The 25,745-nt window shown below is 40.7% G+C and overlaps 1 long non-coding RNA gene across 2 annotated transcripts in view; it reads left to right on the top strand.

Annotated features, from left to right (window-relative positions):
- The window catches only part of LOC134740015 (uncharacterized), a 76,963-nt gene that overhangs the window by 45,824 nt on the left and 5,394 nt on the right, over positions 1–25,745 (top strand). For both annotated transcript variants that reach the window (XR_010127219.1, XR_010127220.1), the window contains exon 4: positions 22,248–22,360. This is a non-coding gene — a long non-coding RNA (uncharacterized LOC134740015). The remainder of the gene's footprint in view (positions 1–22,247; positions 22,361–25,745) is intronic.

Below are 25,745 nucleotides of genomic sequence, written 5' to 3'. Positions count from 1 at the left end.
CTGATCTTAGGTTTTACAATAGTGATGTTATAGCCGGGAGCAATTTGGGGAGGGTCAGAATCTTGCAGCCTCTAGCTGCATGATTCCTAATCCATAATTTCTAATCTTGTGGCTAATTTGTTAATCCTACAAAGGCAGTCTAGTCCCCAGACAGGAAAGTGGTTTGTTTTGGGAAAGGGCTGTTATAGTCTTTGTTTCAAAGTTAAACTATAAACTAAGTTCCTCTCAAAGTCAGTTTGGCCTATGCCCAGGAATGACCAAGGACAGCTTGGAGGTTAGAAGCAGGATAGAGTTTGTTAGGTCAGATATCTTTCACTGTAATAATTTTCTCAGTTATAATTTTGCAACAGCAGATTGCAGTAGAAGCTGTTTGCATATTTTGGGTATTAATCCTTTGTTTGTTATGTAGGTTGCAGGTTTTTTTCTCCCAAACTCTTATTTTTAACTTAGTTCATTAAAGTCTTTTGTCATACATAATTAAACTCAGGGTTTTTTTTATTATATTAATTGATCTTTTCCTTGATGCTATTTTAGTTTTGTACCCTGTTTAGACACTGCCCCATTACAAGAGTGTAAAAGTTTATTCCATGTTTTCTTCAAACTTTAAAAAAAGTTTTGCTTTAAATATTAGCTCTTACTCCAGAATTTAGTTTTCTGTGGTGTAAGGTAGGAATAAAAATGTAATGTTTTTGCTCAAATGAATCCTGAATAATTCTCAAATTGTTTTTGAATATTCCATTGTGTTTCCCCGCCTCTGATATAAAATGTCACATCTAATATAAACTAAATTCCAGGGTATGTGATTACAAACATGTATTTGTGGGTGTGGTGGAGGGGGTAGGACAGGAACACAGAGAGACAGAAAGAGACACACAGTACTATTTCTGGATTTTTAATTATTTTCTATTGTTTAATTTGTCTATTTATGAACCTATTGAGGGAGAGCAGAATAAGCCCCCCAAAATATGAAGGATTGTTGAGCTGAAGGCAATTCAGAAGAAACAAATGCAAGAAAGCTCTCTGCCAGTCTCCTGTTTGCCTCCCATAGGTCCAGGATATAGATTTACAAAGACAGAAGGTATCCTGCCCATCTTTCTACCAGGGAGAGCAAAGGTCATCCACAAAAAACAACTTTGAATTCTTATTGACCTAGAGCTTGTACCAGAGCTTTACCAACTAGCCTTTATCTGCCATTTATTTGCATTTCCACAAGTTGCTGCTCTTAGAGATTCAAAGTCCTTCTTCTTTCTCATATTGCTTCTCTTGAAATTCACTCGTTTTGTTGAAGATAAGCTATGTAAACCCAAAATAAAATTATAATCCCCTCAAAACTGATCGAGTGGACCCTCCTCTGGGCCAAGGGGACCCAATGACCCCTGAAAATCTAGGTCAGATTGTGACAGGAAGGGGATTTGGACATGCCTAGTGATCCTTTCCTCCCTTTGGAGTCCAGGCACACAGCTGATCAGCATTAACATTAAAATAGAGATCTTAAGACTGACAGAACAGACTCTTTGTAGCCATAAGATACCAAATTCCAACCTGGCTCCAGTATAGCATCACATGACAGATAGCAGTGGCCTGAAAGAAATATATATGTTTTAAATGGCCCTGCAAAGATATCTCTTGCTGGGGTAATTTTACATTTTGTAGAGAATCTCTTTCCTTTATTAGGTCTCGCCAGAGAGTCTGGTACCTTTGATAAGAGACAGTCACATCTATTCTCTTTGAAGTGGGCTACAGGCTACCTGGAGATTTCATATACATGACAAAAGCCCTGCTTCCCACAACCCCCAATGCCTTACCTTAGCTTAAGCTGACTTCAACTCTTTAGGCAGAGCTTAACTCTTTCAACCAATTGCCAGTCAGAAAATCTTGAAATTCACCTATGGACCATAAGCCCCACCACCCCACTTTGAGTTATCCCACCTTTCCAGATGAAACCAATGTATACAACACATACATTGATTGATGTCCTATGCCTCCCTAAAACATAAAACCAAGCTGTAACCCAACTGCCTCGGGCATATGTTCTCAGGACCTCCTGAGGCTGTCATGGGTCATGATTCTTAACCGTGGCAAAATAAACTTCTAAACTGATTGAGACCTGTCTCAGATACTGTTTGGTTTACAGCTGAAATATAAAGCCACCTTTTTGAGAACTACTCATTCCCTGCGTGTCTCTCATGTGTATATGAAATATACATGTTAATAAACCTTTGCTTGTTTTTCTCTTGTGAATCTGTCTTTTGTTATAGAAGTTCTTTCCCACTATAAACCCATGGGGGGTTATTATTTCCTTTCATTATACTTTACTATATTACTTTAATACTAATAGCCTTACAGTATATTTTAAAGTCTTATAGGGAAAGATTTTGTTCTTTTGTTTCAAAAACCTATTGTCTCTCTCTCTCTCTCTCTATATATATATGTATAGTATATATGTATATATATACTATTGGAATTTGTGTTGAGATTCATTAAATTTATAGATGATTTGGGGGATAATGGACAACTTTAAAAAATGGCTTTCTTTCTTATTTTTTCCGATCTTCTATTATGTTGCTCCATCAATTTTTATAGGTCTTAAGAATTTCTTGTTAGATATTTTACTAGGTTTTCTGTTCATTTATTGGTTATTAGTTTGAATAGTATCCTTTCTTCATGACCTTTTAAAATAGATTATTGCTAATATATATAAATATCCCTCTAAAATTGATTATTGCTTATATATTTATTATTTATATTTTATTTATAATATAATATATAAAATTGATTATTGATAATATATAAATATATTATCACTTATATATAGCTTATATATTTATATATTCATATTTATCTTACATGTATTTATATATAAGCAATAATCAATTTTAGAAGGATATTTTTGTTTTTTTTATATTCTGCAAATTTACTGCTCTTTTATTAATTCTAATAGTTTTCAGTTGATTCTGTTGGATTATACAATATTATTTTGTACAAATAACAACAATTTGCTCTCATGCTTCTTTTTGTCATCTTAATGCATTCAATGAGAATGTCAGTAAATACTGCCTAGCCACCTGCACCCTTGTTTTCTGAATTTAAGAAGAGTTATTTCAACAAAAACTTCACATATATTTGTTCTATGTTTCTGGTAGATATAGTTTACCTTAAGAAAGTTTTATTCCTGTTCATAATGGGTTTTTTTATTCAGAGAGGTTTAAAATTTCATCAAATATTTTTTAGAGTAATTGGAGATGATCACAATTTTTTGCACATAATCTGTTAATCTTGTGAATTACAGCTACTGAGATTCTAATAATCCTCACAATTCTGAAATAAAGTCTGTTTTTTCATAATGCATATTTAATAACTATAGTGCTGACTCCATTTTCTAATATTTCACATAGAAATGTTTATAGTTATTCTCATTAATGAGAATGACCTGTAGTTGTGTGTGTGTGTGTGTGTGTGTGTGTGTGTGTGTCTCTGCTATTTTTACCCAAATATGGGGTTAGAGTTAGGATAGGATTCTAGAAAGGGCTGTATGTGCAAAGCAACACCCAAATGCCAAAGGAACCAAGAAACTGAAGGGGGCGAACAAATCCAGTTTATTGGTAAAGGGTGCTTTATTGAGGGAACTTACAAACAGAAGCGTGGTCTTGGGCAGCCATAAGACAGGTAGATCTCCACGCTGTTTCCCCAAGACCCAGGATTTATATGCCATAAGGAAAGGGCATACATGCTCCAGCCACACTATTTAAGGTGACCGTCCAGAACACGTATGAATTCTGTATGCATCATAGCCTGTAACTTGTGTGATAACATTGAGGTCGACATGTTCTTACACTAACGACAGTAAATAAAGAAGAAATAAGGAGGCATTCATGAGAATGGGTATCGGGGGAACCCACCCCCAATATTTCAACGTAGGTTCTTTCTATTTTCCATAAGTGTCAGCTGGCTGAGAAATAAAGAGAAAGAGTACAAAGAGAGGATTTTACAACTGGGCCACCAGGGGTGGCATCACATGTTGGAAGGACCATGATGCCCACCTGAGTCTCAAACCAGCAAGTTTTTTTATTAAGGGTTTCAAAAAGGGAGGGGGTGTAAGAACAGGGAGTAGATCACATGCTTCAAAGGGCAAAAAGGAGAACTACTGATAAGGGTCTATGTTCAGCGGTGCACATATTATCCTGATAAACATCTTAAACAACAGAAAAGAGGATTTGAGAGCAGAGAACCTGTCTGACCACAAATTTACCAGGGCTGGGTTTTTCCCCACCCTAGTAAGCCTGAGGGTACTGCAGGAGACCAGGGCGTATCTCAGTCCTTATCTCAACCGCATAGGACAGACATTCCCAGAGCGGCCATTAATAGACCTCCCCCAAGGAATGCATTCTTTCCCCAGGGTATTAATATTAATATTCCTTGCTAGGAAAAGAATTTACATAAGTGTCGGCCAGCTGAGAAATAAAGAGAAAGAGTACAAAGAGAAGAATTTTACAGCTGGGCTGCCGGGGGTGACATCACATATCGGTAGGACCGTTATGCCCACCTGAGCCTCAAACCAGCAAGTTTTTTATTAAGGGTTTCAAAAAGGGAGGGGGTGTAAGAACAGGGAGTAGATTCCCTACTTGCACGTCCATTTATAGGCTTTCTGCAAGAAGAAAAATATGACTCTTTTTGCCCAACCCCGCAGGCAGTCAGACCTTATGGTTGTCTTCCTTTGTTCCCTAAAAATTGCTGTTATTCTGTTCTTTTTCAAGGTGCACTGATTTCATATTGTTCAAACACACATGTTTTACAATCAATTTGTATAATTAACACAATTATCACAGTGGTCCTGAGGTGACGTACATCCTCAGCTTTCAAAGATAACAGGATTAAGAGATTAAAATAAGACAGGCATAAGAAATTATAAAAGTATCATTTGGGAACTGATAAATGTCCATATTAAAATGAAATCTTCACAATTTATGTTCCTCTGCCACATTTCCAGCTGGTCCCTCCATTCGGTGTCCCTGACTTCCCACAACATCTCTCCGTTTCTTTTTATATAACTGTGCCATGGCAATGAAGTCTTGTTCATTCTCTCAGTTTTGACGGAGGATTCTTTGACTGGTCCAGCACACTAAAAACAAGCCAATTAAACAGAGAAACATATTCCAAAATGTACTACAGTGGAGCACCCAATAGACTTAATCCAAGTTGTGGGGTTTAGTCCAGAAAGACTTTCTGCCACCTGATCTAATGCCTCAGGTCCAGGCACAATGGATAAATGAGCTTGAGAGGCTTCAAAAATATCGGGGGAACCTACCCCCAATATTTCAATGTAGGTTCTTTCTATTTTCCATAAGTGTCGGCCGGCTGAGAAATAAAAAGAAAGAGTACAAAGAGAGGAATTTTACAGCTGGGCTGCCGGGGGTGACATCACATATCGGTAGGACCATGATGCCCACCTGAGCCTCAAACCAGTAAGTTTTTTATTAAGGGTTTCAAAAAGGGAGGGGGTGTAAGAACAGGGAGTAGATCACATGCTTCAAAGGGTAAAAAGGAGAACTACTGATAAAGATCTGTGTTGAGCAGTGCATGTATTGTCTTGATAAACATCTTAAACAACAGAAAACAGGGTTCAAGAGCAGAGAACCTGTCTGACCACAAATTTACCAGGGCTGGGTTTTTCCCTACCCTAGTAAGCCTGAGGGTACTGCAGGAGACCAGAGTGTATCTCAGTCCTTATCTGTTCTTTTTCAAGGTGCACTGATTTCATATTGTTCAAATACACGTTTCACCATCAATTTGTACAGTTAACACAATTATCACAGTGGTCCTGAGGTGACGTACATCCTCAGTTTATGAAGATAACAGGATTAAGAGATTAAGACAGGCGTAAGAAATTATAAAAGTATTATTTGAGAATTGATAAATGTCCATATTAAAATGAAATCTTCACAATTTATGTTCCTCTGCCACATCTCCAGCTGGTCCCTCCATTCGGTGTCCCTGACTTCCCACAACATCTCTCCGTTTCCTTTATATAACTGTGCCATGGCAATGAAGGCTTGTTCATTCTCTGGGTTTTGATGCAGGTATCTTTGACTGGTCCGGCACACTAAAAACAAGCCGATTAAACAGAGAAACATGATCCCAAAATTTCCTACAGTGGAGCACCCAACGGACTTAATCCAAGTCGTGGGGTGTAGTCCAGAAAGACTTTCTGCCACCTGATCTAATGCCTCAGCTCCAGGCACAATGGATAAATGAGCTTGAGAGGCTTCAAACATATCGGGGGAGACTGCCCCCTATATTTCAACGTAGGTTCTTTCTATTTTCCATAAGTGTCGGCCAGCTGAGAAATAAAGAGAGAGTACAAAGAGAAGAATTTTACAGCTGGGCTGCCGGGGGTGACATCACATATCGGTAGGACCATGATGCCCACCTGAGCCTCAAACCAGCAAGTTTTTTTATTAAAGGTTTCAAAAGGGGAGAGGGTGCAAGAACAGGGAGTAGATCACATGCTTCAAAGGGCAAAAAGGAGAACTACTGATAAGGATCTGTGTTGAGCAGTGCATATATTGTCTTGATAAACATCTTAAACAACAGAAAACAGGATTCGAGAACAGAGAACCAGTCTGACCACAAATTTACCAGGGCTGGGTTTTTCCCCACCCTAGTAAGCCTGAGGGTACTGCAGGAGACCAGGGTGTATCTCAGTCCTTATCTGTTCTTTTTCAAGGTGCACTGATTTCATATTGTTCGAATACACGTTTCACCATCAATTTGTACAGTTAACACAATTATCACAGTGGTCCTGAGGTGACGTACATCCTCAGTTTATGAAGATAACAGGATTAAGAGGTTAAAGTAAGACAGGCCTAAGAAATTATAAAAGTATTATTTGGGAACTGGTAAATGTCCATATTAAAATGAAATCTTCACAATTTATGTTCCTCTGCCACGGCTCCAGCCGATCCCTCCGTTCGGGGTCCCTGACTTCCCGCAACAACTGGGGCTAATCAGAAGTCAACCTGGCAGATTAGTATCCAAGATGAAATCAATTTTATCTACACAGATAGATTAGCAGAATGAGTTGAGAAGTTTCCCATTCATGCTCTGAAAGGATGTGAATATCATACATTCGATCTGTTTCTCAAACAATTTGTAAAACTCCAAACTTAGTGGCCTAAATGCCTTCATATTAGGCTTAGATCTGCGGCTGCTTTTTCATTTTTCGCCAGTTACTTTTCTATGCAATTCTCTGTTATAACAGCAGGAATCAGACTAAGATCTTCTTGAGTTAATTTTAATAATTATCTTTTCCTTAAAAATTATTCATTTCACTTAAATTTTCAAATTTATTTCTATAAAATTTTACATAGCATTTTCTTATAATTCTAACATCTTGTACATCTCTATTTGCTATTACATTCTGTTTTTTATTTTTATATTTTAATTTATGTCTTTTCTCTTTTTTGTCATGGGAACTGCCAAAGGTTTATCTGTTTCATTTGTTTTCTGAAAGAACTAGCTTTTGATTTTCTTGGTCTTGTCTACTCTTCTGTGTGTTCTATTCCATTAATTTTTTCCTACATTATGCTTGTTTTATCCTTCATTCTCCTTCCATTGATATTTATTTTGTTGTTCTCTTTCTGGCTCATTAATTTCATGCTTAGTTGATTTATTTTATAATATATAGGAGTTCAGAAAAATATGCATTCTTTTTTGTGGTGTGCACAGTGACTTTTTATCTCATATATAAATCTGTTAATTGTGTTTTTCAAATGCTGTTCAGTCTGCATGGTTTGCCAACCTCTGAGAGAGATAGATTTAGTTCTCTAACTACTATTGCTATAATTTGAATGTGTTCCCCAAAAAGCATGTGTTGGAACTTAGGCCCCAATGCAACAGTGTGGGAGGTGGGACCTAAGAGGAGGTGTTTAGGTCATGAGGGCTCCATCATTGTGAATAGATTAATGCTGATTCTAAAAGCACTTGGGGCTGTGTGAGTTCTATCTCTTTTTTTTTCTTCCTTTTATTTTAGGTTCAAAGGGTATGTGTGTAGGTTTGTTACATGGGTAAACTGTGTGTCTCAGGGTTTTGGTTTACAGGTAATTTTGTTACCCACGTAATCAGCATACTACCTGATAGGTAGTATTTTGATCCTCACCCTTCTCTCTCAAGTAGGCCCCAGGGTCTGTTATTTCCTTCTTGTGTCCATGTGTACTCAATGTTTAACTGCCACTTATAAGTGAGAACATGCAGTATTTGGTCTTCTGTTCCTGTGTTAATTCACTAAAGATATTGGCCTACAGCTCCATCCATGTTGCTGCAAATGACAGTATCTTGTTCTTTTTATGGCTGTGTAGTATTCCCTGGTGTATATGTACCACATTTTCCTTATCCAGTCCACTGTTGATGGACATCAATGTTAATTCCACGTCATTGCTATTGTGAATAACGCTGTAATGAACATATGCATGCATGTATCTTTATAGTGGAATGATTTCTATTCCTTTGGGTATTTACCCAGTAATGGGGTTGCTGAGTCAAATGGTAGTTCCACTTTAAGTTCTTTTAGAAATCTCCAGACTACTTTCCACAGTGGCTGAACTAATTTACATTCCCACCAGCAGTGTACAAATGTTCCCTTTTCTCCACAACTTCACCAGTGTCTGTCATTTTGACTTTTTAATCATAGCCATTCTGACAAATGTGAGATAGTATTGCATTGTGGTTTTAATTTTCATTTCCCTAATGATTAGTGAAATTGAGCAATCTCTTGCTCTCTTACATGTGCTTTCTTGCCCTTCCACCATGGGATGATGCAGGAAGAAGGCCCTTGCTAGATGTGGCCCTTGATCTTGGATTTCCCAGCCTCCAGAACCATGAGTCAAATAAATTTCTGTTTATTATAAATTATCCAGTCTTAGGTGTTCTGTTATAACAGCACAAAACAGACTAAGACAATTATTGTAATTTTGCTATGTATTTTTTGTTTTCCAAGTATTTATGTAGACATTTTAGTGAAAAGTTGGCAAAAGTTGTGATAGAATCTATTAGCCAGATGCTATTAAAACTCTATTGGTGAGGTATTTCTTAATAAATCCACAAACATTGCTATTTTATCTAGAAGTGATTTTATAAAATCATGACAATCTTTAGATTTAATAAATCACAATAGTGTCATATTAATAATGCTACCTATACTTTGGCATTTCACCTTGTGAATATGATAATGTGTGTTTTTTGTTTTTCATCTCCACCTAGATTGCATCATCTTCAAGGAACCAAATTTTTAATTTGTTAAAAAATTTTCTGGTTTAAAGACGCAAAGCATTATGCTTAAAAAATTGCCTCTTTATTTTTCTCTTTACTCTCTCTTAAAACCAGTCTCTAATGAGCTGATGAAAGGTAATTTTCTTTTCCCTCCCTTCCTTTCTTTTTCTTTCTTTTTTTTTAATTATGAGGGCTTAATTAATAGCATGAGAGTTTTATTTAGGTGAACACATCTTGTTAATTATCATTTCTTGGGTGCTATATTTTCAGTTTTCATTTTGCTAATATTTATATTGTATTGTATTCCACTTAAGAATTCATGATGCAGTCATATTAGCTCAAATAAAGTATATGCTCTCATTATTATTTATAGAAAAGGAGGAAATAGAATCTGCCACAGCATGTATTATAAGCATTTTCCTAATTAACACTTAATAACTATTATATTGAAATTACTGTGTGACAGACACTCCTGTTTTGTGACAATTCTTGTATAAAGATTATTATGTATTTCTCAAACTAAGGTAAATTTATATTCTTGTGGGAATAAAAGGAATAATCACTATGAGATAGAAACTTGGATAGGATTTAAACCTGAATCTCCTGTTTGCCTCCCAATATCACCACTTTCATCGCATTGTCTCCTATGGGAGAATCTACAATCAGTGTAGAACTCAATTTTTTTTTTTTGAGACGGAGTCTCACTCTGTCACCCAGGCTGGAGTACAGTGGCACTAACTGTGCTCATTGCAACCTCTGCCTCTTGGGTTCAAGCAATTCTCCTGCCTCAGCCTCCCAAGTAGCTGGGATTACGGGCGCCCGCCACCTCGTCTGGCTAATTCTAATTTTTGTATTTCTGTAGAGATGTGGTTTTGCCATGTTGGCCAGGCTGGTCTCGAACTCCTGACCTCAAGTGATCCGCCTCCCTTGGCCTCCCAAAGTGCTGGGATTACAGGCGTGAGCCACTGCACCTAGCCAGAACTCAGTTTTGAAAGGGCAAAAGCTGGTAAAATTTTGATATTTACTAAAAAGAATATAAAGTGAAAGATACAAAACAAGATACAGAATTGTAAATACCAACAAATCGCAGCAAAATACAGGTTTAAAAAGCTGGTAGAAGCAATAAACATTACAAAATTAAATAATTTGTATAGTCCACTATACTTGGATCATCTTTTTTTTATGAGTTTAACCAGTTTCCTTGACAACTCATTTTTCTGTCTAGACTTTAAAGTGCCTAATGAAGTCTTCATAGGACAACTAACCCCATTTGTCTTAGACCGACTGTCTTTGGGCACAGCAGAGCACTGAGGGGCTGAGCTGACCTCTTGAAGATGGATTCCATTAAATGACCCCTGAGCATGAGAAGGTGCCTTTGAAACTGGCCATGGCACATCTATCATTTAATGCAATAACATTCTCTTGACAGATCTACCATAGCTAATGGGAGAAGGAAAATTAGTTTGAAATTAGGAAAATATATTGTTAGAATAAATCATCACCTACAGGGAATGGTAGTTATCTGTTATCTCTGTTACCTAAAATGATATTAAATACTAACAGAATAAGGAGCGAGAGGGGAGAAAAAATAGAAAAGCTCTCAGAGCCATTTGTTCCAACTTTTAAAATTTTTCTATCATAAAGAAAATTATTGGCTGGGCGCGGTGGCTCACTCCTGTAATCCCAGCACTTTGGAAGGCCGAGGCGGGTGGATCACTTGAGGTCAGGAGTTCAAGACCAGCCTGGCCAACATGGAGAAACCCCATCTCTACTAAAAATACAAAAAAATTAGCTGGGCATGGTGGTGGGTGCCTGTAATCCCAGCTACTGTGGGAGGCTGAGGCAGGAGGCGGAGGTGGCAGTGAGCTGAGATTGCACCATTGCACTCCAGCCTGGGTGACAAGAGCAAAACTCCATCTCAAAAAAAAAAAAAATTAAATTAAATGAAAAATAAATAAATAAATAAAAGGGACCTATCAGTGCCTTATTGTAGTTGCATGAACAAACAGAACCAAGCAATCCACTGGTTTATCTGAAAGAATAAGAGGCCTATGGAGCTGAGAAGACAATGATGTAATAAAAATTGTATGGCGCACCTATTTATATATAGCATAGCGTGAGGGTTAGTTTTATGTATCAGCTTGGCTAGGCCACAGCATCCAGATATTTGGTTAAACACGTCTGGATGTTGCCGCGAACATACTTTTTGGAAGAGATTAACATTAAATCAGTGGAATTTTGAGTAAAGCCGATTACCCTCTGCATTAGTCTATTCTCACACTGCTATAAAGAAATACCTGAGACTGGTAATTTATAAAGAAAAAAGACTTAATTGGCTATGGTTCCACAGGCTTTACAAGAAGCATGGCAGCATCTGCTTCTGGGGAGGACTCAGGGAGCTTTTACTCGTGGTGGAAGGCAAAGTGGGAACAGGTGTCTTACATGCTAGGAACAGGACCACAAGCACGAGAGGGAGAGGTGCTGCACACTTTTAACAACCAGATCTCGTGAGAACTTACTCACTGTATAGCACTAAGGGGGTATGATAACTCTGCCCCCATGATCCAATCACCTGCCACCAGGCCACTCCTCCCACACTGGGGAATTACAATTCGACATGAGACTTGCGGGGGACACAGATCCAAACCATATCACTCTCCATAATGTGGGTGGGCCTCATTCAATTAGATGAAGACTGACCTCCCCAAAGAAGAGGGGATTTTGCCTTTGTATTCGAGCTGCAACATCAACTCTTCCCTGAGCTCCCTGAGTCTGCAGCCTGCTGGCCTTGCCTGCAGATTTGGAACTTGCCCCCAACAATGCATGTGCCAAGTTCTTAAAATAAATGCTTCCCTCTCTCTCTCACTGAGTACCCCCATCCTATTGGTTCTGTTTCTCTGGTGAACTTTGATTAATAAGTTTGATAAATATTAATAAACATTATTGGTAAAGCTAAATATTGATTGGTGGTGACCCTTCAAATTTATGTAGGGGCATCAAGTTTGGATGGAGCCATGCCTCCTTTTGGCTTATCTTCTTTTTACCTTCATTTTTATCTTCAAGTTTTTAGGGGGTGGACACTTAAGACCTTTGCTCAGTATTTGCCCTTATGGATGATCAATAAAAGTAAAAACAAAAAAGGAAATATTGGGTAATTTGTAACTATTTATAAAATGTATCTGTATATATTATTTACTTACACCAACCCTTTGGGATAATTAAATGCTTCCCTGGTTTAGAAATGAAAGGGTAACAATAACAAAAACACAGATAATTTATTGAGCTCATTCTGGGCTAAGCATGTCACAGAGTTTGTCATAGTCTGTTTTGTGCTGCTTTAACAGGATACCACAGATTAGGTAATTTATATAGAATAGAAATTTATTTTCTCACAGTCTGGAGGCTGGGAAATCCAAGATGAAGGCACTGAAAGTTAAGGCTTGGTCTCTTTGCTTTCAAGATGGCACCTTGAGCACTGTTTCCTCAGGAGTGGAGGCATGTTGTGTCTTCACAAGGTAGAAGAGCAGGAGAGAGTGAACTCATTCCCACAGCCCTTTCTATAATGGCATTCACCCATGCATAAGGATGGGGCCCTCATGACCTAAACATCTCCCATGAAGCTCCACTGCCCAATACTGTTGCACTGGAGATTAAGCTTCCAACTCATTAATTCTAAGGGGACAGAAACAGAAGCATTCAAACCATAGCAGAGATTATCTCATGTAAGCCTCACAGCAACCCATGGCACAGCAATCCCAGTTTAAGATGAGCATACTGAAAAATGCATAAAATAAAGGTCTGGGCTAGAACTTGAACTTAGATCAATTGATTCCAAAGAAATCTGTGCTTTTTTCTCCCATGGGCAGATGTCTTTCATTTTTTCACCCCAGGTAGACAAGACAAAACACATCTCTGAGCCTTTTTGTGGCACAGATCTCAGTGCCAGTGTCATATTTCTGGAACTCGACTAAAAGTCAGGTGCTCAATTAGGACAGAGATCAAATGACTCGGCTGCAAAACCAGTGCCTTGCCTCTCCTGAGTTAAAAAGTCTCATTTATGGTTATTAATATTGAAAGGGATAAAATGTATCTTTATCTCTGCCATCAATTTTCCCCTGCCTTCATGGTAGAACTACAGGAGAACTCTGGGGAAAATTCAAGGCAACTATGAAGGAGAGAAGGCAGAGCATTAGAGAACTTAGGAACTGTAGGACTCAGAGAGCTTCTTCTCCTTCTCCTTCACTTGACAGATGAAGAAACTGGAGGCAGGGAATTAGATCACCCGCTGAAAGTATGTTAGACTGGAGCATCTAAAATTTAGTGAGCAAATAAAATCAATTTAATTTTATTCAAGCGCAGATTCTGATTATATAGGACTGAGATGGGGCTCAGAAGTCTGCATTTCTATGAAGCTCTCCAGGTGAAGCTACTGCTGTTGGTCCAGTGGCTGCACAGAGTGGGGAGAGAGAGTGAAGCATTATGACAGGTAGGATAGTAGAAGGGGAGGGAGGGAACCAGGTGCTATGGTTTGAATGTAACCCCCAAGTTCATGTGTTGGAAACTTAATCCTCAATGCAACACTGTTGAGAGGTGGGACTTTTAAAAGGTGATTAGGGCACAAAGGCTCTGCTCTCATGAATGGATTAAAGCCATTATCATGACAGTGGGTTTTTTATGAAAGTGAGTTTGGCCCTCCTTTTCACTCTCTCACCATGTGATACCTTCTACCATATTATGAGGCAGCAAGAAGGCCCTCAACAGATGCAGTGCCTCGATCTTGGACTTCCCAGGCTTCATAACCGTGAGCCAAATAAATTTCTATTTATTACAAATTAGTCTGTGGTATTATGTTATAGCAGCATAAAATGGACTAAGACAGAAAATTGGTAGTGTGAAGTGGGGCTGTTGCTATAACAAATACCTGAAAATATAGAAGTGGCTTTGGAACTGGGGAATGGGTAGAGGCTAGAAGAATTAGGAGGATCAAGTAATAATAGAAAAAGGCTGTATTGCTGTAAACAAAGCGCTAAGGGTGATTCTGGTGAAGGTTTAGAAGAGAAGAGCTACAGGAAAAGTTTGAAACTTCTTTGAAATTTCTTAAGTGGTTATGATCAGAAGATTGGTAGAAATATGGGATGTAAAGGCCATTCTGATGAGGTCTTAGGTGGAAATGAGGAACAAGATATTAAAAATTGGAGTAAAGGCTGGGCATACTGGCTCACACCTGTAATCCTAGTGATGGCAATGGCAGCTAGTCTGGAGCAGCTGCTGCCATTTTGCCAGCTGCAGTGGAGAGGCGTGGCCAGGGCTGCACATTCCACAGAGCTGGCAGAAGCCAGGGACAAGTAGGATCCCCATCCCTTTCAAGTTGGTGGGACGGGAATCCCTGGGTTCAGCCACAGCTGCCCAAGTTGTCACCATGGACCTGGGCTCCCGCTGCATGGAGCAGGTAAGAGCCCCAATCCCTGGGTGCAGCTGCTCAAACTGTAGCTGTGGACCCAGGCATTCCTGCACTCTTGGGAGCCCAGGAAGGCACTTCCTGCCCTCGCAGGCTTGGAATTGCCTACTCCTGCTGCGTGGCTTCTCCCTGCTGTTGGCGCCCATTCTGATCTTAGAGCAAAGTCAGGGCCAGACCCAGATGCTGTCACAGCCTGGCCAGGTATGCACACACTTGTGGCAGTGCTGACACACCAAGCCCCTGCCGCCTTGACCCCCTCTGTACTTTGGGCGCTGACGAGCATAGGAGGGAAGCCAATGGGGGTGCTGAGGGCAGCTTGGCACTTCAGGCCAAGGAGGGCCTGAAGGCTGGGGGCCAGGCTGCCAGTCCCACTGACTGGAGTGAGAACTTGTGGTGCCTTTTCTGGGCCTGCTCATGGACCAATCAGCATGTACTTCCTACCCTCTGAAGCCCATAATTGCCCCGGGCTCAGCCAGAGCTGAGCAGATGTCCAGATGACCAGTTGCAGAGGGGAGCTACCCACTCTAGGGTCTTGTCTCTGCTGAGAGCTGCAGACATTGGGAAGACTGGCTGCAGAGAGGAGCTACCCACTGCAGACGTCAGGATGACCAGCTGCAGAAAGGAGCTACCCACTCCAGGGCCTCCTCTCTGCTGAGAGCTGCAGAGATGACAGGATGATCTACCTGAGGAGAGGAGCTATTCACCCCAGTGCCTCCTTGGAGCTATTCTGTCACTCAATAAAGCTCCTCTTGACTTTGCTCACTCTCTACTTGTCTTTGTACCTTGTTCTTCCTGGACACAGGACACAAACTTGGGACCTGCCAAGTGGCAGGGCTGAAAGAGCTATAACAGAAACAGGGCTGAAACATGCCCCTTGCTCACCATGTTGCAGCTGAAGAGAAGGAGAGAAGAACTGTAGCCTTTTAGGGAGCCCAGACCTGGAAGCTCCTTGAGCCAGGGCTGTGACTCAGTCTTTGGGGCCCTGTGGTTCCTGGAGTCTGCAAGCTTCCGGGTGCCACTGTGTTCCCTGGTGACAGTCATGGAAGCTGCCTGTAGCATGCCTGGTCTGGCCATAGCCTCACAGAGAGCCGGTGCCTATGCCAGCACCTGGTGCTTCCTGCCCCACTGCAGCAGCTGGCATACCTGACTGTGCACAGTGGCCAGACCCCACACTCGCTTGCTCACACACCGCTTGCTGCTCCGCACCTGGCTTGAGTTTGACAGGCGTGGGATCCAGGCTGGTAGCATAAGCCAAGCTCAGCCTGCCAGGTCAGGTGGGCAGAATGAGCCCAGTGGGCCTAAGCAAAACTTAGGCAAAGGTGCCACTGGCCACAGGGATTTCTCACCAGAAAAACCACCCTCGAAGGATCCTATAATGGTAGCAATTTGCAAGGCCAGGGCTGGCAGATTGCCTGAGCTCAGAAGTTCAAGACCAGCCTGGGAAACATGGTGAAACCCTGTCTCTACTAAAAATACAAAAAAATTAGCTGGGTATGGTGGCCCACACCTGTAGTTTTAGTTTCTCAAGATGTTGAGGCACAAGAATCACTTGAATCTGGGAGCAGAGGCTACAGTGAGCTGAGATTGTGCCACTTCACTCCAGCCTGGGTGACAGAGCAAGACTATCTCAAAACAAAACAAAAAAGCCAACTGGAGTAAAGGCCATTTTTGCTATACAGTTGCAAAGAACTGGTGCAATTGTGTTAATGCCCTGGAGTTTTATGGAAGCCAGAATTTAAGAGTGATGAACTAGTATATCTGGCAGAAGAAATATCTAAGCAGCAAAGTGTTCAAGGCACTGCAAGGCTCCTTTTGGCTGCTTACAGTGAAAAGAGAGAAGAGAGAAATTATTATTATTATTATTATACTTTAAGTTCTGGGGTACATGTGCAGTTTTGTTACATAGGTATACCTGTGCCATGGTGGTTTGCTGTACCCATCAACCCATCACCTACATTAGGTATTTCTCCTAATGCTATCCCTGTCCTTGCCCCCCACCTCCCAACAGGCCTCAGTGTGTGATGTTCCCCTCCCTGTGTCCATATGTTATCATTTTTCAGCTCCAACTTATGAATGAGAACATGTGGTGTTTGGTTTTCTGTTCTTGTGATAGTTTGCTGAGAATGATGGTTTCCAGCTCCATCCATACCCCTGCAAAGGACATGAACTCATCCTTTTTATGGCTGCATAGTATTCCATTGTGTGTATTTGCCACATTTTCTTTATCTGGTCTATCATTGATGGACATTTGCGTTGGTTCCAAGTTTTTGCTATTGTGAATAGTGCCACAATAAATATATGTGTGCATGTGTCTTTATAGTAGAATGATTTATAATCGTTTGGATATATACCCAGTAATGGGATGGCTGGGTCAAATGGTATTTCTAGTTCTAGATCCTTGAGGAATTGCCACATTGTCTTCCACAATGGTTGTACTAACTTACACTCCCACCAGCAGTGTAAAAGTGTTCCTATTTCTCCACATCCTCTCCAGCATCTGTTGTTTCCTGACTTTTTAATGATCGCTATTCTAACTGGCATGAGATGGTATCTTATTGTGGTTTTGATTTGCATTTCTCTAAAGACCAGTGATGACGAGCATTTTTTCTTATGTTTGCTGGCTGTATAAATGTCTTCTTTTGAGAAATGTCTGTTCATATCCTTTGCCCACTTTTTGATGGGGTTGTTTGCTTTTTACTTGTAAATTTGTTTAAGTTCTTTGTAGATTCTGGATATTAGCCCTTTGTCACATGGAGATTGCAAAAATTTTCTCTCATTCTATAGGTTGTCTGTTCACTCTGATGCTAGTTTCTTTTGCTGTGCAGAAGCTCTTTAGTTTAATTAGATCCCATTTGTCAATTTTGGCTTTTGTTGCCATTGCTTTTGGTGTTTTAGTCATGAAGTCTTTGCCCATGCCTATGTCCTGAATGGTATTCCCTAGGTTTTCTTCTAGGATTTTATGGCTTTAGGTCTTATGTTTTAGTCTTTAATCCATCTTAAGTTGATTTTTGGATAAGGTGTAAGGAAGGGGTCTAGTTTCAGTTTTTTGTGTATGGCTAGCCAGTTTTCCCAACATCATGTATTGAATAGGGAATCCTTTCCCCATTGCTTGTTTGTGTCAGGTTTGTCAAAGATCAGATGTTTGTAGATGTGTGGTGCTATTTCTGAGGCCTCTGTTCTGTTCCATTGGTCTATATATCTGTTTTGGTACCAGTACCATGCTGTTTTTTTTACTGTAGATTTGTAGTATAGTTTGAAGTCAGGTAGCATGATGCCTCCAGCTTTGTTGTTTTTGCTTAGGGTTGTCTTGGCAATGCAGGCTCTTTTTTGGTTCCATATGAAATGTAAAGTAGTTTTTTCTAATTCTGTGAAGAAAGTCAATGGTAGCTTGATGGGGATAACATTGAATCTATAAATTGCTTTGGGAAGTATGGCCATTTTCACGATATTGATTCTTCCTATTCATGAGCATGGAATGTTTTTCCATTTGTTTGTGTCCTCTCTTATTTCCTTGAGCAGTGGTTTGTAGTTATCCTTGAAAAGGTCCTTCACATCCCTTGTAAGTTGTATTCCTATGTATTTTATTCTCTTAGTAGCCATTATGAATGGGAGTTTACACATGATTTGGCTCTCTCTTTGTCTGTTATTGGTGTATAAGAACGCTTGTGATTTTTGCACATTGATTTTGTATCCTGAGACTTTGCTGAAGTTGTTTATCAGCTTAAGGAGATTTCAGGCTGAGACGATGGGGTTTTCTAAATATGCAATCATGTAATCTGCAAACAGAGACAATTTGACTTCCTCTCTTCCTATTTGAATACCTTTTATTTCTTTCTCTTGCCTGATTGCCCTGACCAGAACTTCCAATACTATGTTGAATAGGAGTGGCGAGAGAGGGCATCCTTGTCTTGTGCTGGTTTTCAAAGTTAATGCTTCCAGTTTTTTCCCATTCAGTATGATACTGGCTGTGGGTTTGTCATAAATAGCTCTTATTATCTTGAGATGCATTCCACTGATACCTAGTTTATTGACAGTTTTTAGCATGAAGGGGTGTTGAATTTTGTTGAAGGCCTTTTCTGCATCTATTGAGAAAATCCTGTGGTTTTTGTCATTGGTTCGGTTTATGTGATGGATTACGTTTATTGATTTGTGTATGTTGAACCAGCCTTGCATCCCAGGGATGAAGCTGACTTGATAGTGGTGGATAAGCTTTTTGATGTGCTGCTGGATTCGGTTTGCCAGTATTTTATTGAGGATTTTTGCATCTGTGTTCATCAGGGATATTGGCCTGAAATTTTCTTTTTTTGTTGTGTCTCTGCCAGATTTTGGTATCAGGATGATGCTGGCCTCATAAAATGAGTTAGGGAGGATTCCCTCTTTTTCTATTGTTTGGAATAGTTTCAGAAGGAAAGGTACCAGCTCCTCTTTTTACCTCTGGTAGAATTCGGCTGTGAATCCATCTGGTCCTGGACATTTTTTGGTTGGTAGGCTATTAATTACTGCCTCAATTTCAGAACTTGCTATTGGTCTCTTTAGGAATTTGACTTTTTCCTGGTTTAGACTTGGGAGAATGTATGTGTCCAGGATTTTATCCATTTCTTCTAGATTTTCTAGTTTATTTGCGTAGATGTGTTTACAATATTCTCTGATGGTAGTTTGTATTTCTATGGGATCGGTGGTGATATTCCCTTTATCATTTTTTATTGCATCTATTTGATTATTCTCTCTTTTCTTCTTTATTAGTCTGGCTAGATGTCTATCTATTTTGTTGATCTTTTCAAGAAACCAGCTCCTGGATTCTCTGATTTTTTTTGAAGGCTTTTTTGTGTTTCTATCTCCTTCAGTTTTGCTCTTAGTCATTTCTTGTGTTCTGCTAGCTTTTGAATTTGTTTGCTGTTGCTTCTGTAGTTCTTTTCATTTTGATGTTAGGGGGTCAATTTGAGATCTTTCCTGCTTTCTCTTGTGGGCATTTGGTTCTATAAATTTCCCTCTAGAACACACTGCCTCAAATGTGTCCCAGAGATTCTGGTACATTGTGTCTTCATTCTCATTGGTTTCAAAGAACATATTTATTTCTGCCTTCATTTTGTTATTTACCCAGTAGTCATTCAGGAGCAGGTTGTTCAGTTTCCATGTAGTTGTGTGGTTTTGAGTGAGTTTCTTAATCCTGAGTTCTAATTTGATTGCTCTGTGGACTGTGAGACTGTTTATTATGATTTCCATTCTTTTGCATTTGCTGAGGAGTGTTTTACTTCCAATTTATGGTCAATTTTAGAATTAGTGTGGTGAGATGCTGAGAATGTATATTTTGTTGATTTGGGGTGAAGAGTTCTGTAGATGTCTTTTAGGTCCACTTGGTCCAGAGCTGAGTTCAAGTCTTGAATATCCTTGTTAATTTTCTGTCTTGTTGATCTGTCTAATATTGACAGTAGGGTGTTAAAAGTCTCCCACTATTATTGTGTGGGAGTCTAAATCTCTTTGTAAGTCCCTAAGAACTTGCTTTATGAATCTAGGTGCCCCTGTGTTGGGTGCACATATATTTAGGAAAGTTAATGCTTCTTGTTGCATTGATCCCTTTACCATTATGTAATGCCCTTCTTTGTCTCTTTTGATCTTTGCTGGTTTAAAATCTGTTTTATCAGAGATTAAGATTGCAACTCCTGCTTTTTTTTTTTTTTTTTTTTTCTTTTTGCTTTCCATTTGCTTGGTGAATTTTCCTCCACCCCTTTATTTTGAGCCTATGTGTGTCTTTGCACATGAGGTGGGTCTCCTGAATACAGCACACTGATGGGTCTTGACTCTATCCAATTTGTCAGTCTGTGCCTTTTAATTGGGGCATTTAGCCCATTTACATTTAAGGTTAATATTGTCACGTGTGAATTTGATTATGTCATTATGATGCTAGCTGGTTATTTTGCCCATTAGTTGATGCAGTTTCTTCATAGCATTGATGGTCTTTACAATTTGGTATGTTTTTGCAGTGGCTAGTACTGGTTGTTCCTTTCCCTGTTTAGTGCTTCCTTCAGGAGCTCTTGTAAGGCAGGCCTGGTGGTGACAAAATCTCTCAGCATTTGCTTGTCTATAAAATATTTTATCTCTCCTTTGCTTTTGAAGCTTAGTTTTGCTATGAAATTCTGGGTTGAAAATTCTTTTCTTCAAGAATGTTGAATATTGGCCCCAACTCTCTTCTGGCTTGTAGGGTTTCTGCCAAGAGATCTGGTGTTAGTCTGATGGGCTTCCTTTTGGGGGTAACCCGACCTTTCTTTCTGGCTACCCTTAACATTTTTTCCTTCATTTCAACTTTGGTGAATCTGACGATTATGTGTCTTAGGGTTGCTCTTCTTGAGAAGTATCTTTGTGGTGTTCTCTGTATTTCCTGAATTTGAATGTTGGCCTGTCTTGCTAGGTTGGGGAAGTTCTCCTGGATAATATCCTGAAGAGTGTTTTCCAGTTTGGTTCCATTCTTCCCATCACTTTCAGGTACACCAATCAAATGTAGGTTTGGTCTTTTCACATAGTCCCATATTTCTTGGACGCTTTGTTCATTCCTTTTTATTCTTTTTTCTCTAATCTTGTCTTCTTGCTTTATTTCATTAAGTTGATCTTCAATCTCTTATATCCTTTCTTCTGCTTGATGGATTTGGCTATGGATACTAGTGTGTGCTTCACAAAGTTCTCGTGCTGTGTTTTTCCGCTCCATCAGGTCATTTATATTCTTCTCTAAACTGGTTATTTTAGTTAACAATTCATATAACCTTTTTTCAAGGTTCTTAGTTTTCTTGCATTGGGTTAGAACATGCTTCTTTAGCTAGGAGGAGTTTGTTATTACCCACCTTCTGAAGCCTTCTTCTGTCAATTTGTCAAATTCATTCTCCATCCAGTTTTGTTCCCTTGCTGGTGAGGAGTTGTGAGCCTTTGAAGGAGAAGAGGCATTCTGGTTTTTGGAATTTTCATCCTTTTTGCACTGGTTTCTTCCCATCTTTGTGGATTTATCTAACTTTGGTCTTTGATGTTGGTGACCTTCAGATGGGGTCTTTGAGTGGATGTGCTATTCCTTTCTGTTTGTTAGTTTTCCTTCTAATAGTCAGGCCCCTTTGCTGCAGGTCTGCTGGAGTGAGTCTGCTGGAGGTCCGCTGCAGACCCTGTCTGCCTGGGTATCACCAGTGGGGGCTGCAGAACAGCAAAGATTGCTGCCTGTTCTTTCCTCTGGAAGCTTCGTCCCAGAGGGGCACCTGCCAGATGCCAGCCAGAGCTCTCCTGTATGAGGTGTCTGTCAGCCCCTACTGGGAGGTGTCTCCCAGTCAGGATACATGGGGGTCAGGGACTCACTTGAGTCATTCTGGCCCTTAGCAGAGCTCAGATGGTGTGCTGGGAGGTCCGCTGCTCTCTTCAGAGCCATCAGGCAGGGACATTTAAGTCTGCTGAAGCTGCGCTCACAGCCATCCCTTCCCCCCGGGTGCTCTGTCCCAGGGAGATGGGGTTTTATCTGTAAGTCCCTGACGGGGGCTGTTGCCTTTTTTTTCAGAGATGCCCTGCCCAAAGAGGAGAAATCTGGCAGTCTGGCTGCAAGGGCCTTGCTGAGCTGCAGTGGGCTCCACCCAGTTTGAACTTCCCAGAGGCTTTGTTTACACTGTGAAGGTAAAACTGCCTCCTCAACCGGCAGCAATGGCGGACACCCCTCCCCCAACCAAACTCCAGCGTTCCAGGTTGATCTCAGACTGCTGCTGTGCTGGCAGCGAGAATTTCAAGCCAGTAGATCTTAGTTTGCTGGGCGCCATGGGGGTGGGATCCCCCAAGCCAGACCACTTGGCTCCCTGGCTTCAGCACCCCTTTCCAGGGGAGTGAACATTTCTGTCTCACTGGCATTCCACATGCCACTGGGGTATGGGAAAAAAAAAAAGAATTCCTGCAGCTAGTTCGGCGACTGCCCAAACGGCTGCCCAGGTTTGTGCTTGAAACCCAGGGCCCTGGTGGGGTAGGCACTGGAGGGGATCTCCTGGTCTGCAGGTTGCAAAGACCATGGGAAAAGCACGGTATCTGGGCTGGAGTGCATGGTTCCTCAGGTTCAGTCCTTCATGGCTTCCCTTGGATAGGGGAGAAGATATTCCCCGACCCCTCGTGCTTCCCGGGTGAGGTGATGCCCCACCCTGCTTTGGCTTGCCGTCCGTGGGCTGCACCCACTGTCCAACCAGTTCCAATTAGATGAATTGGGTACCTCAGCTGGAAATGCAGAAATCACTCACCTTCTGTGTTGATCTCGCTGGGAGCTGCAGACTGGAGCTGTTCCTATTTGGCCATCTTGAGATAAATTATTTTAAAAATGAGATTTATAATTAAAAGGGAAGCAGAATGAAAAGATTTGGAAAATGCTCAGCCTGGCCATGTAAGAGAATTAAAAAAGCATGTTGGGAGGAAGAATACTAAAGGTGTGGCCAAGTGACCATTTTCTAAGAGATTAATGTGGGTAGAAGGAAGCCAGATTCTATTCATCAAGACAATGGGAGAATGACCTCAAAGTCATTTCAGAGATCTTCAGCGCAAGCTAGGACTTTGAGGGCAAGGTTTCCAGAGCTGTGCCTGCAGGACCTCACCATTTGCTACCCTGCACTGCCTTGAGACTTTGCTCCTTACATTCTGGTGCAGTGCTCCTCAAGTTCCCCAACCGTGGCTCCAGAAGTCCCAAGTGTGGCCCATGCCATAGCTCTGAAGGGTGCAAGCAGTAAGCTTTGGCAGCATTCATGTAGTGCTGAATCTGCAGACACTCAGATTCAACCCCATGTAAGGGCTGTGGGTCCATGGCAACCTCCACTTAGATTTCAAAAGATATTGTGGACATCCTAGGGACTCAGGCAGAGACTTATCATAGGGGCAGACCCACCATGGAGAGTCCCTATGAGGGCAATGCTTAGCGGAGCTGTGGGAGTGTGGCAGCCTCAAAGACCCCAGAATTGTAAGGTCACCAGCATGCAACTCCAGCCTGGAAAAGCTGCAGGGACAAGACTTCAATCTATTAGAGCTGCTGGGTGAACTGAGCCCAGCAAAGCCAAGTTGTTATGAGCATAAATTGCTTATTCCTTTTAATTGCTGAGTAGTACTCCATGATATTGTTATATCACAGTTTTTAAACCATTCACCTGTTGAAGGACATCTGGGCTGTTTCTCATTTTGGGCTATGGCATAATAATAAACTGTATTTGGTCTTTGACCTTGATTCCTGGCACAGAGTTCCATAAGGGTGGAGCCACCTGAGGCCTTGGGAGACCAACTCCCACCCCAGCATGTCCAGAATGGGGAAGATGGAGTCAAAGAGGTTATTCTCCAGCTTTAAGACTCAATGTTGTTTTTGCTGTTGGGTTTTGGACTTATTTGGAACTAGTTATCCCTCTCTTTTTGCCTAGTTCTCCCTCTTGCAATGGGAATGTCTATCCTAGGCCTGTCCCACTATTATATTTTGGAAGCATGTAACTTGTTAATTTCACAGACTGACAGCTAAAGAGAAATTTGCCTTGGAATTAATCATGCCTTGAGTCTCATCCATATCTGATTCAGATGAGACACTGGACTTTGGACTTTTGATGTTGGAACAAGTTAAGATTTTGGGGTTATGAAGATGGAATGAGTATATTTTGCACGTGAGAAGCACATAAGGGGGAGGGGGTAGAATGCTGTGGTTTGAATATGTCTCCTCCATAATTTAGGTGTTGAAACTTAATGGCTAATTGTGATAGTATTCAGAGGTAGGACCTTTAAGGGGTGATCAGGTCATGAGGGCTCTGTCCTCATGAATAGATTAATGTTGTTGTGGGAGTGGGTTTGTTATAAAATTGAGGTTGGCCTTCTTTTGTGCTCTCTTGCCATTTGATGCCTTTTGGATGTTACAACATAATGAGAAGGCCCTTACCAGATGTCATGCCTTGATCTTGGACTTCCTAGACTCCAGAACTGCAAGCCAAATAAATTTCTGTTCATTATAAATTATCTAGTCTGTGGTATTCTAATATAATAGCATAAAATAGACTAAGATACTACATTTTGTTTGAGATGGAGTTTCACTGCATTGCCCAGGCTGAAGTGCAGTGGGCGTGATCTTGGCTCACTGCAACCTCTGCCTCCCAGGCTCAAGTGATTCTCGTGCTTCAGTCTTCCAAGTAGCTGGGATTACTGGCACATGCCACCACGCCCAGCTAATTTTTGTATTTTTAGTAGAGACGGGGTTTCGCTATATTGTCCAGGCTGGTCTTGAACTCCTGACCTCAAGGGATCCACCTGCCTTGGCCTCCCAAAGTGCTGTGATTACATGCATGAGTCATTGCATCAGGCCTAAAAAATGTCACATTTTAGTAGGCCCTGCAATATGTGGTAGTGGGACGGGCTCTCTCAAAAAATACTAATTTATTGATGATGATGTGATTTGGTAGCATCTGAAATCAGGTCATTTTCAATTGAAATTAAAAATGGCATTGAAATCATGTTAACAGGACTAACAATTTTGGTCAGGTGCAGTGGCTCACACTTGTAATCCCAGCATTTTGGGAGGCTGAGGCGGGTGGATCACCTGAGGTCGAGAGTTCGAGACCAGCCTGACCAACATGGAGAAACCCCATCTCTACTAAAAATACAAAATTTGCCGGGCATGGTGGCACATGCCTGTAACCCCAGCTACTCGGGAGGCTGAGGTAGGAGAATCGCTTGAATCCAGGAGGCGGAGGTTGCGGTGAGCCGAGATTGCGCCATTACACTCCAGCCTGGGCAACAACAGCAAAACTCTGTCTCAAAAACAACAACAACAACAACAACAACAACAAACAAATAAAAAAACCAAGACTATCAATTTTAACAGTCTGGAACAATATTTTTGGAACATTTGTAAGTTAAGCAGATGAATATGATTAAAAAAACTCGTAGTATCTGTACAGAATGAGGAAGATACAATTTAATAGCTGCCTGTGTGAAAAAGGATTTAGTGGCATTAATTGCTTATATGTTTTTTGAGTCAATAGCATGATGTCATTGCATCAACAGA

This window comes from Pongo pygmaeus, chromosome 7, assembly GCF_028885625.2.
Source record: "Pongo pygmaeus isolate AG05252 chromosome 7, NHGRI_mPonPyg2-v2.0_pri, whole genome shotgun sequence".
Taxonomy (NCBI): Eukaryota; Metazoa; Chordata; class Mammalia; order Primates; family Hominidae; genus Pongo; species Pongo pygmaeus.
This window is presented reverse-complemented; position numbering and strand designations above follow the sequence as displayed.